At 41.0% G+C, this 11,848-nt stretch overlaps 1 pseudogene; it reads right to left on the bottom strand.

Annotated features, from left to right (window-relative positions):
- Positions 1 to 1,348: 1,348 nt before the first annotated feature.
- LOC114907608 lies at positions 1,349 to 6,577 on the bottom strand (annotated as a pseudogene).
- Positions 6,578 to 11,848: the final 5,271 nt, after the last annotated feature.

The following is an 11,848-nucleotide window of genomic DNA, read 5'->3' as shown; positions in this document are numbered from 1 at the left end:
GGAATGGGGTGGAAATACTGATGGTTGATCCTTTCTGTGATGCCGTAGCCCTTTAAAATCTCAGCTTAATGCATAAATGCGAGATGGTTTACCAGACGCACAACACTGAATGGGCCCCATGCTTTAACTTTTGTTTCCCTCGTGCCACAAGGCCTTCAAAAACACAGCTCCGTTTCTTCCAGATTGGCAAATGCCTTCAGAAGTAAAGCAAACCATAAATTTTCCATTTACCTTTCTAGTTTTAATACTTACTTGGTATTTCCTTTCTATTTTGTCAGCTCTTTGATGCTGTTACAGGGTTACAAATGTTTAATTCAGCAGTTTTAGCTGTTTCAGGGGGAGAGCTAGTCCAAATAACCTGGCCTGTCATTGTCACCTCATCAGGCTTTTAAAGAATCGTCTTTAAACATCTTTAATAACTTTTTTCCTTTTATAATCAGGAAAAAAACCCTAAGAAATTCAGGAATTTTTCTTTCCTTTTGTCTGACTTATGTTCTATTCTGTTTTTTTGTTTTTTTTTTTAATTTTGAGATTATTTCTAACTCTCTGGGATTCCTTTTTTTTTTTTTCCAATGGTACCATCAATTTCAGAGTGCTAAGGGAAATGGGGTGAGCATATGGTAACTACTGCAATGAAATTTGGTCCTTTACTCATGTCTCTACCAGATGTGGGATTGCATACATAATCACCATTTCTTTATAAAGTCGACCAACTTGGCTAATTTCCTTAATTTATTTAGTATGTTTCCATAAAGAAAGTGATCTGAGCTGAATTAATCTGGTAGAAAAACCAGAGTTATCCATGAAGAGGTAAATTGGGGGGGGGTTGGCGGGGAGAGTATGAACCACCCACTTAATATGAATGCAATTCCAGATTGCATGGATTTTGCAGGTCTTACAACAAACTTCCTTCACTTTAGGTTTTCATTAACCTTTAGCTTTTTTTTTTTTTTCATGCTTCATGAAATACACTTAGGACCTCTGTATTGCTATTATGGGAATGTGACGTAAGATGTGTCATCCTCTGTTTTTTTCAGATCATGACTTCCCTCCCTCTCTATTATAAATGTCTTTTTTTCTTTCTTTTTTAAAAACATTCTCTGTGGTTCTATTTAGACTTCTCATGTTTATTTCTCATCTGACACATACTCAATTTACTTTTCTAAATGGAGATAATTTCACTTTCATTTTCTCATTATTTGAGTAATACATCCCTGTAAAAATGCAGAAAACCAAAGCTCTATTTTTTTTTTCTGCAAAAAGCTTTATTGTTTCCATTTGGTCCACATCTTGGGACAGGGCTCCAGGGTGGTTAAAAAGCTGCCTAGTGGCTGCAGAGCGGGGCTCCTCAAAGCCTGGGGGGCTCCGGAGGCTCCCGGTGGTTCTGGAGAGTGAGCCTCTCAAAGAGATATTCGCCCAGCCCAGCCCAGCCCAGCCTGGGGGCCAGCCGGCCTGCGGAGGTTAGTCACGTGGTCGCCCATCTTCTTGATGAGTTTCACCTGCTTCTCCCGGAAGTGGCTCTCCCGGAAGTCACAGAGGCGGGGGTCTGCGGGGGCACAGCCCAGGGCAGGCGGGTCCTCAAGGGTCTGGTTCAGGTTCTTCTCCGCTAGCACGGCGACTCCGACAGCGTCTTGGGTTTTACCCCACTCATATTGGGGAGGCTTCTGCTCTTCCTGGAAGAGAGGGCGGCCGCCGCACTGGGTTTGCATTTTCAAGACGCTCGGCGCCCTCGTGCTTCTCCTCGGCCAATTCCCGGAAAAGTGGCCCACGCTCTCCAGAGCAACATCGTCGAAATAGAAGCCCAGAGCGAGGTAGGTGTAGGAGGCTCGCAGATGCACGTTGGCCAGGTGTTGGCCTCCACCTCGGTGGAGTAATTCTGAGGAATCCGGGAGCTCGTGGTTGATCGGTAATGAGGAGTTAAGCTCCAAAAAATGGTGTTGGCTGGTCCCTGTGAGCGAGGATAGCGGAGTGGCTGATTCCAAAGGCTGTGACTGGAAAAAAGGTTGGAGGGTGGTGGGAGGCAGGAGCAAGGGGTGTCCCTGGGTCTGTTCTGTCCAAACGCTGTTGAAACAAAAGACAGATCCGCGGGACCTCGGAGCACACTGTCCAAAGCCCTTCTTTAACAGCACTTTCTAGAGAGAATTTCACTGGCCCTTTATTAAGGGTTTTTGGTAAATATAATTACAAATTTCTCTTTTCCTCTCTCTCTCTATACACGTATCTAAAGTTGTGTGTATAATATGCACATGTATTTATGTATATGAAGTATGTATGTGTACGTGCATACACACGTATGCATTTATAAAAATGCAATCATACTATATAACTATAAGAAGGTGTGAGCAAAACAAAACTGTTCTTTACTAATAATACACAGCCACGTCTGTCTCTTTAAGAGGTGGCAACATTTCTTTCTGGATCAGATAACCTTTTGCTTAGCAAAATACATTCATCGGCTATTTGTCAACAAAATGGTGGTCTCTGTACAAGTCCTGAAGGTAGAAAAATTGAAACAAAGAGAATTAAATTCCACTCATTTAAAAAAAAAAAAAAATGTGAGAGCTCTGAGGAGCCACTGTGGAAAGAGGCAGAGGGGCTCTGGAGGAAAGAGAGCTAGCTAGCAAATTAGCTAGAGACAAACTAAGAGCCAGTGGCAGTTACAGAGGGATTTAAAAAAATGATGGCCGAAATCCAATCCTTAGTGACTGTCACTACAAAAATGTTGTGAATGCCGCCTTCCCTGACTCTGCCCCATCACTCTTTTCTAAACCATCTATAGAGGAGTTCATATACTATATTATCTTTTGTCTGAGGTACTTTGTGGAGTGAAGGCACTGGGATGGTATTCAACGTGGCCTCATGCTGTCCAGAAAAGCACAAGAAGGGAGAGATTCAGAGTAGTGATGGAGAATTCAGCATGAGCTAGAAACTGGAACAGAGTTTGTGAGAAGATATGTAAGCTGGGACTTGAATGTGGATCCCTGTTCTTAATCACTGGAGTCCTGAGCATGGTAGCCTCCATCCTTCCCACATACTAGCCTTTATTGCCCTTAGCTATAGTCCAGTACCAATATTATTTACCAACTAGTATTGCATCCCTAGTCATTTAGGGGTTTCTTAATCCCTAGTCATTAGGGGTTTCTTAAGTCATTTAGGTGTATCCTCACCTCATACCTGTTCTCGAATTCTTCAATACAGCTTTGATAGACTGTTAGCAAATGCTATCTCTCCCTTTTCATATCATATAGGGTAGGACCTTTTGAGTCATTCTTATCATCATTAAAACAATATTTGAGGACATGATTTGGTTGATGACAGGCACAAATGTTAGAACTTTTTAAAATTAGCTAAAGGGTCTGGTACACACTGAGCCCTAAAATTAGTAACATCTTTTTTTTTTCCTTTTACTCTGTATTCAAAAAAGCTATTACCAAGAGCAGGGCAATGAATGGGGCTGAAGAAACAGAGTTTGGTTAAAAAAGAAAATAATATGGAGCTATTAGAGCCCAGATTCCCTGTTCCACCCTGCCCAGACAGTAGACTACCCTTTCCTATGCACCCCTGACAAGAGACAGGATATTTATTTTCTGGAGAAAGGACACTGTCATGCTTGCAAAGACTCAAAATATTCTCAGATAGCCTTCCCGGGGAAAATTCTGGAGGGTGTACTCCTATAAACAATTGGTTAGAAAACAACAAAAAAAAACAAACATGGAATTCAGGAATGCGCACTCCAACACAGGAGACTTGCAAAGGAAAAGACCTAGAATAACAGTTGAGTAGCAGGCTGAGAAATGAAGGTCCGGAATGGAGTAAAGTGGGTGGAAAGCTCTGGGAGGGAGATCTTTAGGGAAGAAAGAAAATGGAACTGATGTGTTTGGGTAAATGGAAAATATTATTCACAGGTGTGTGGCAGAGATGTTGAACCATTTGAAAAATATGAACAAAGCTCACTTAGAAAACCAGGCAAAAACAGGTAAACAAACCCAAGGCAATGATTGACTCCAAGGACTATGAAGGCTTGTCCAAAAAAGAAGGAATATTCATAAAATACAGGTTGGCTCAGAAGCATCATAAAATGTGTAGATAATGTCTAAAATGTGGAAGTTAAGAAAGAATAGTATAGGTCTATTATAAATATGGAAGTAAATATTAAGGAAAACATTTAGAAGAGCTGAGTGTTGGCTGTGGAGAGTTGGTCTGAAGTATGCAGAGAGGTTAGGCAGAGGAATGTAATTTTTCATTATGTCATTAAATTAAGTGTACTCTTTTGCATTTAAAACCATGCGCTGATACTGTTTTGATAAACATTAATTTAAAAAGTCAGACAGTATATTTTTTTATACAGCATGGCCCATAAACACAACCCAGACTTCATTTGGTGTTCAACTGAGAACTTTTCAATGTTGAGGGAAAATGGTCTGTTTTGGAATCACTGAGAGATAGTACAATGATAGAATATCAAGTAGAGTAGACTTTGACCGATTTAAATGGTTTTTTGTGATAGTTTTTAAGACAGGCAATTTTTCCTTAACTTACTATGTAAGATTGGACCCTACACTAATAGAGACTAAGGTTGCCAGACTTAGCAAAAACAAGCAAGTAAGCAAGCAAGCAAACAAGCAAAAGAAAAAGCAAAACAAACTAGGATGGTCAGTTACATTTGAATTTCAGATAAACAATACATTTTAAAGTATATATCAAATACTGCATAGGATATACTTACACTAAAATACTGTTCACTGTTTTTCTGAAACTCAAATGTAATTGGGTGTCCTGTATTTTATGTGGCAACCGTATTAGATGCTCAAAAGATAATTGTTGGGCCTCTTTTTTCTTCAGGACCCATTATGATCTGTCATCCAAGAATTATCAAAACCTGCTTGCAATCTGTCTCTATTTTCAAGCTCTATCAGCTTTCGGGATTAATGAGTTCCATAAGGTGACTAACCACCTGTAAGTCCAGAAGAATGAGTCTATCTGTGCTCCTCTGTCATAAATTTGTCTGTAACTTGACAATGGTCAAACTAATGACCTGGATGCAAAACCTTAAGGGCAAATCCAGGAACAAGTCATGGTAAACAAATCTGATGTGTGACATGGAATGACATATCTGAATAAGTTGGCATATACTTGGTAGAAGGTGGTGACCTTGTCTTAAGACTGTCAGACATAAAGTTGATCTTGTCCTTCCTTTGAACTCAGGCTCAACATCTTAATAGTCATGGCTGTTACCAATCAAGCTTTTATCCCAAGTCAGTCCATTTTTTTGTTAGAATTTTTCCTTCGGACCTCTTTCACCTTTAATATAATTGCAGAGTAATTCATTCTTCTTCATTGGCAATTAGCTGGTCAGGGTTGGTATGCCCAGTTTTCAAATCCTTTCCAGAATTCAACTCTTCAAACAGCCTGGAGAAATCAAAGAAGCCATAAAGTGGTCAATGGCATGCCTCTGCTTTTCAATTATTTCCAGCATGGTAAAGAGTCTATCTGTAATGGACTTAGGAGTATTAAATCCTTAACTTTAAAATGTGGTGTTTTCTGGTTATCAAAGAACTTTTTCTGAAATGAAATGTATCCTGCTATAATTACTTCCCTAGCTTATGCTGCTCTTTTTTCCCCCTCCTTCCTCTCCTTTATAAAAAGCAGAATAATTTTCTCCTCATAATTCCAATCTCTTTGATTTTCCATATCTAGCCAAAATGTCAATAAGCCTCTCTGTTAGAAGATTATTGGCTTTTAAAAGTTTTGTAGCTTCAGCAATTTTATTCCTTTCATATTTTTCAGTTTAATCAGTATCAGTCATTTTATTCATCTTCCGATAATTCACCCCAAACTGTAAGATCTAAAATGGCTTGTGTAGGCTTCCCTGGAGGCACAGTGGTTACGAATCCACCTGCCAGGGCTTCCCTGGTGGTGCAGTGGTTGAGAATCTGCCTGCTAATGCAGGGGACACGGGTTCGAGCCCTGGTCTGGGAAGATCTCACATGCTGCTGAGCTACTGAGCCCATGCACCATGACTACTGAAGCCCGCACGCCTAGAGCCCGTGCTCCGCACCAAGAGAAGCCACTGCAATGAGGACTCTGCGCACCACAATGAAGAGTAGCCTCCGCTCGCCACAACTAGAGAAAGACCACGGGCAGCAACGAAGACCCAACACGGCCAAAAATTAATTAATTAATTAATTAAAAAAAAAGCTACAGAGAGTATTTACATAGATTTCACCTGAGAAGTGGGAACAAACAACCATGCTGGTGGGTGCTTTTCTCTTGGGGAATCCACTTGACTGTGGATGAACCTATCAGTTGCCTACAGTAGACAAAGACTTGCCTTTTTTCCAAAAACAGAATCCAGATTTTACTTGGGCAGTAACGTGACTAGGCTTAGCGGTGAATCGTGATTGGTTGAAGCCATGCCTTTGCCACCTACCCATGTACTAGGGGAGTCATCGATACAGTTCTTGCTGATTAGGTGTAAATGAACGTCAGCTGAGGCACCTTGGAAAGCAGAACTTGTGCGTACCACCCTCCTCTCTTCCTGAATTGTCAATGTGATGCCAGAAGCTACAGCAGTCATCTTGTAACTATAAAGCAACAAGCATGAAGACAAAAGGACAAAAGGTAACTGTGAGAATGAAAGCAATTACCGACATTCATACTTCTTGGGTAAGCCATGGAGAGTTGGGTTTTCTATTACATTAAGCCAAAAAGCACTCCTGATTAGCCCTGTTTGGTAATTGCCAGTGGAGTAGGTTTTGAGTCTTTTTGCCTTTCTTTCCTCATATAATTTTAATTTTCTTATTCCTGCTTTGGAATAACCTTCAACTCTTTTATCCATCCTTCCCATGGTATCTATGAGGCCGCACAGTAAAATAAAAAAAGAAGCTATTGGATTCAGAAGGCTTGAATATGATGATCTTCCGTTTCAGGGGCATGACCATCAGTGAGGATTTAAATCTTGAAGCCTTAGTTTTCTCATCTGTAAAATGAGGAGGAGGATGACAACCACATCCACACTAATGATAATAGCCTGACATGTGTTGCTCATTTATGAAATGCCAGGCACTGAGCCAAAGAAATTTTTGACATTATCTAAGGCTTCTCAACACGATGATGGTGTAGATAGTTAAAAACTTTCTAGTGTTTTGATGAGAAAACGAAAATTTATAAAAGTTAAGTTGTTTGTCTTAAGTTCTGTGATGTTGAACTCATCTCTTTCAGCTATTTATTCAATATCAATGTAGCCAGCCTCCAAGGAGGCCCCCAGTGATACTGGCCCCCTGGTAGTCATGCTGTAGTAATCTCCCACAGTGGCCCAGGTTATATCTGTGTGACCAAGAGCATACAGCAGAAGGAGTGGTCTGTCACTTTTGAGATGAGGTTCTCTTCTTCATCACTTGCTCTGGGGCGAGCTAACTGCTGGGTTGTGAGGGCCCTCAGAAGCACATAGAGCCATCCACGTAGAAAGGTACCGAGGCTTGCCAAACTGTAGATTCTTCAGCCCCAGGCCAGCCTCAGTTGCCTGCAGCCCCAGCTGACAGCAGCTTTATGAGAGACCCTGAGTCAGAGCCACACAACTAACCTGCTCTCAAATTCCTGACCCACAGAAACTATGAGATAATAAATGTTGTTTTAAGATGCAAAGTTAAGGGCTAATTTTCTGTGGAGCAATAGACAACCAATACAGTCACCTCAGGGAGTGTTTCCCTGACTCTCCCACTTAAAATTGACTCCTTCCCCTGCTATCACAGAACTCACCAGCCTCCTTATACTTCTTTTTTCTTAGCCCTTACCACCTAAAGCCTCTGAAGACAGGAGTTTCTTGTCTGTTTTATTTAACGCTGTGTCCTCAGCGCCCAGAGTGGTTCATGGCCCATACTAAGGGCAGTCAGTATTTGTGAAATGAACAAATGTCCTGCTCCACAATCTCTACAGTTAACAGTCTTCTTTTGTCTGCTTCCTGTCTCATATGCAAAATAATATATAAAAATACCTACCGGAAAGTCTGTTTTTGTTTACAAATTTGAATGGCCTTTTGCAGTAGGATACTACCAACTTTAAGCCATATTTCTGTTAGTACTTATCCCTACTAAAATGCTTCTCAATCTGGAAATCAATAAAATGGAAGGAATTTTAGGTACGATGTCTATTAGAACAAGTAGATCCCAATTCTAATTCCATCTCCACGTCTCATTTATTTGTGACCGTGAAGAACACAATTTCTTCCAACTTACTTTTTCTCACCTCTTCAGTTTCCTTCTTATTCAAACACGTCTTATTCAACTTTATCTTAGAGAAAAAACATACTCCTTTCATAGTTTCTAAAAATTGTGCCTATTTTGTCTTCACTTATATTGTAAGTTTTGACTAATAACTTCCAATAATGATCTTAGGGGAAAATAAAGGCCAGAAGGGTCGTAATTGCTTGATCTTCTCATGGGGCCCAGAGTTAAAGGAGCCTAGACGACATACTTGGAAATTTACAAAGCTATGTTCAAGGGCTCACACTGACCATCACAATGGAATTTGTTGAAGAGTTAAGGCCAGTGGCATCTACCCAAGGCTTTGATCTGGAATAATTGCTAATTTAATGAGGCTTTTAGGTTGAAGGCATTATCTCGCCCAACAAAGTCTTTTCTATGGAAGAGGGTGGAGTAAAGTGTGATGTGGCAGTAGAGTTTAATCCCCACTAGCAGTTTGGGAAAGAATTATTCAGAACATACTTCTCGGCTGCTCAATACCAGCTATTCTTTGTCATCTCTTCTTTGTTCTAAGAAGTTTTGATAATATTTGGGTCATTCTCTGCTCTTGTTAATATTCAGCACTTCTGTTTTAGTTTATACCCTTCATGTTTCTCAAAGTAACTTTGGTCAAATTTTGTGTTAATGGCTATCTCGCATCCTTCAGTATTTATCTGGGTCTTTCTCCCCATCTCTTTCTCTGTCCCTTTCTCATTCTGTATCTTAGGAAGTTGTTTTTTTTTTTTTTGGCGGTACGCGGGCCTCTCACTGCTGTGGCCTCTCCCGTTGCGGAGCAACAGGCTCCGGACGCGCAGGCTCAGCGGCCATGGCTCACGGGCACAGCTGCTCCGCGACATGTGGGATCCTCCCGGACCGGGGCACGAACCCGCGTCCCCTGCGTCGGCAGGCAGACTCTCAACCACTGCGCCACCAGGGAAGCCCATCTTAGGAAGTTTTGATTGAAAATAAGAACATGTCAATTGAAGCTTTCAGAAAATATGGAGAGTTTACAGGGTGACTTAAGTGAAAAAGTCTGAAGATAGAGCTTCAGATGTGGTTTGATTCAGAATTTTACGATGTTACTAGATATCTAGATACTTTTATCTGGGATTTCCTTGATTCTGCCCTCTTCCAGGTGCCAGCTTCATCCTATTATTGGTTTCCTTATGGTTGTAAAAATTGCTACTGTCACTCAGGTTCCCACATCAGCAAACCATGCATCCAGAAGAAGAATATTCACCTGTTTTCTTGGGTTCCAAGTTACAACACGAGGATCTGAAATAGTTTAGTTCACATGCCAGGAAGAGGCTACTGGTTGACCTCTAATATCTATTCTCCTCATTTTTCCTAGTAACGTAATTTTATCTGGGCACATTTATGCCTGAAAAAAACCCCTATATTTTCCACCTTCTTTTGCTGCTAGTGTAACTATGTGACTGAGTTCTAGCCAATGAGAAATAAGCAGAACTACTGTGTACCGTTTTCGTGTTTTTCCCCTAAAGTAAAGAAGAGGAAACATGGGAGCTCTCTAGTTGTAAGCAATCTTGGAAATCTGCAGATAAGAGCCGGACTTTAGGACTAGAAGAGCAACAAGGTAGAAGCAGCTCAGGCCCCTGCTGCCTCCACAGAGCACAGTCATCATCCCAGCTTGAGTTCTATCTGATAGAGAAACAAACCTTGATCTTGTTTAAGTCACTGTTAATTTTGAGTCTCTGTCCCATTTACAGTCACATCCTTTTAAAAACATCTACCTAATCCTGAAGCAATCACTGATCTGAAGGGTGGAATGCATCGATTGGTTCAGTTGAGGTCACACGCTTCCCTGCTGGAGTTTCGGGTGGAGTCAGCTTCCCGGAACCATGTGGATCTCCAAATGCAAATCGAAGGCTGTTCAGAAAGGAGAGGGAGGAAGTGTGGAAACTACCACCAGTTGTCCAGTAAGCTTTAGTCTCCTTTCTCTATCTATTCTGGTTGTAGCTCTCATGACTAATTTGCTTGCAACTCAGGGATTGTTGTTGGCTTTAAGCGGTCCAAACAGATAAACAGCAAAACCAGGAGGTTGCTACATCTTAGAAAATGGTGGTACTCAAATGATGGTTTGGTGACCATTGTGAAGGGCATGTTGCTCCTTTGGAAGGATGAGGGAAGATTGAGATGGATGCTTTCCTTTGATTTTAGTTTTTTTTGTGTGAGTAGACACTGTGTCTTCATCACGAAGAGTATGCTCAATACTTGTTTGTCACTTGAATGTGTTTAATCACTGCAGCACTGAGAATTAAATAGCCTTTCCAAAGTGGATCATGAATGTGCCATTAACCAAGAAAAATAGGGGTAAGAAATAGATTGTCAAAATATGGAAATAACTCTTACTAAAGGAGAATAAATTTCCCCAGTGGCACAAAAGAATAAGTTTTAGGATACATGAATAATAGCACATAGTTATATTTAACACATTTATGGAGAGGAATCAGAAATAGGGAGAGAAAAATCTTAGAGTAGACATTCCCCAGGTTTACCTGCTTACATTTAATTTCATGGTTTGCTTGTTCATCTGGAAATTCATGGATGGGGATTCAGTATTTAACATGCTGAGAATGTGTTTTCAATGTGTATTCCAGGGAATGGGGGTAGGGGTGGGGTGAGCTGGAAGGCAGTTCACTTTTCTGCTTGTCCACATATATCCTGAAGAGATCCATTTCACAGATTGAAGACAGTTGCCACCAGGTATCATTGTTTACCCTTATAATTTCCCCTGTGCCAAAAATAAGGTTTTTTTTGATTTCACAAGACATTGCCCCTAGACTTTTTGAATAGAGTTAAAAATCGATTTATCTTTAATAGAGCTGAAAATCTGTATTACATGAAAGTCAGCCGTAGAAGTCCCCCAAAGTACTCTGTCAAGGAGGGCGGAGCAAAAGCAAGAGTGCAGAAAGACCACCAGTAGATAATGAGGAAATTGCTGTGAAGGTACTTGTGTTTACATTTGCAAAAGAGCTCCAGCTATGTGCATTGTTTCAACTAAATTTTTTATAATATGTCACCTTAGGCTGTATCACACATCAGTCACAGCACGGAGCTTTTGCTCAGTGTCTCTCTTTCCATTGTTGTGTGAACAATGTGCTTCAAAAACTTGTCTAAACAAGGTTTTTTGCTGCTGCAGGCAGCAGCAATGACTGCCGGGATATCATACTAGAAAAGGTGGGGCGGGGTGGGGGGAGTAGTTTAGCAATTGTATGGTTCCACCGTATGCAAATACCTGGCCTGGATTAAACATGGACTTGGTGCCCATTGAGTCTGGCTGCTGTTGGATGTATTTGCCTGGGTTATTGATCTACAAGTATGGGTGCCACTCGTCTTTAATGACTTGCTGGGATCATATGGTGAAAGTGATAGCTTCATTTGGGCTGAGCTGACAGCCACAGGTATACAGCCCTCAGCTCCAGTGGTTTTTACAGGTTTCAGGGAACAACTTCTGGTCTTGGTTAGGTGGCCTGCTGAGGGCAATGTTCATTCTAAATGTTCCCAGAAAATCAGATAGAGCTTTTCCTCGTTGTGGTGAGTCAGTGCCAACCATATAACAAAGACCACTTAAGTGGTTAACTCCTCTG

The sequence above is a fragment of the Monodon monoceros genome, unplaced genomic scaffold (genome assembly GCF_005190385.1).
Source record: "Monodon monoceros isolate NGI ecotype Baffin Bay Population unplaced genomic scaffold, NGI_Narwhal_1 Super_Scaffold_3, whole genome shotgun sequence".
NCBI lineage: Eukaryota > Metazoa > Chordata > Mammalia > Artiodactyla > Monodontidae > Monodon > Monodon monoceros.
Note: the sequence above shows the minus strand (reverse complement) of the source record. Positions and strands in the feature narration are given on the sequence as shown.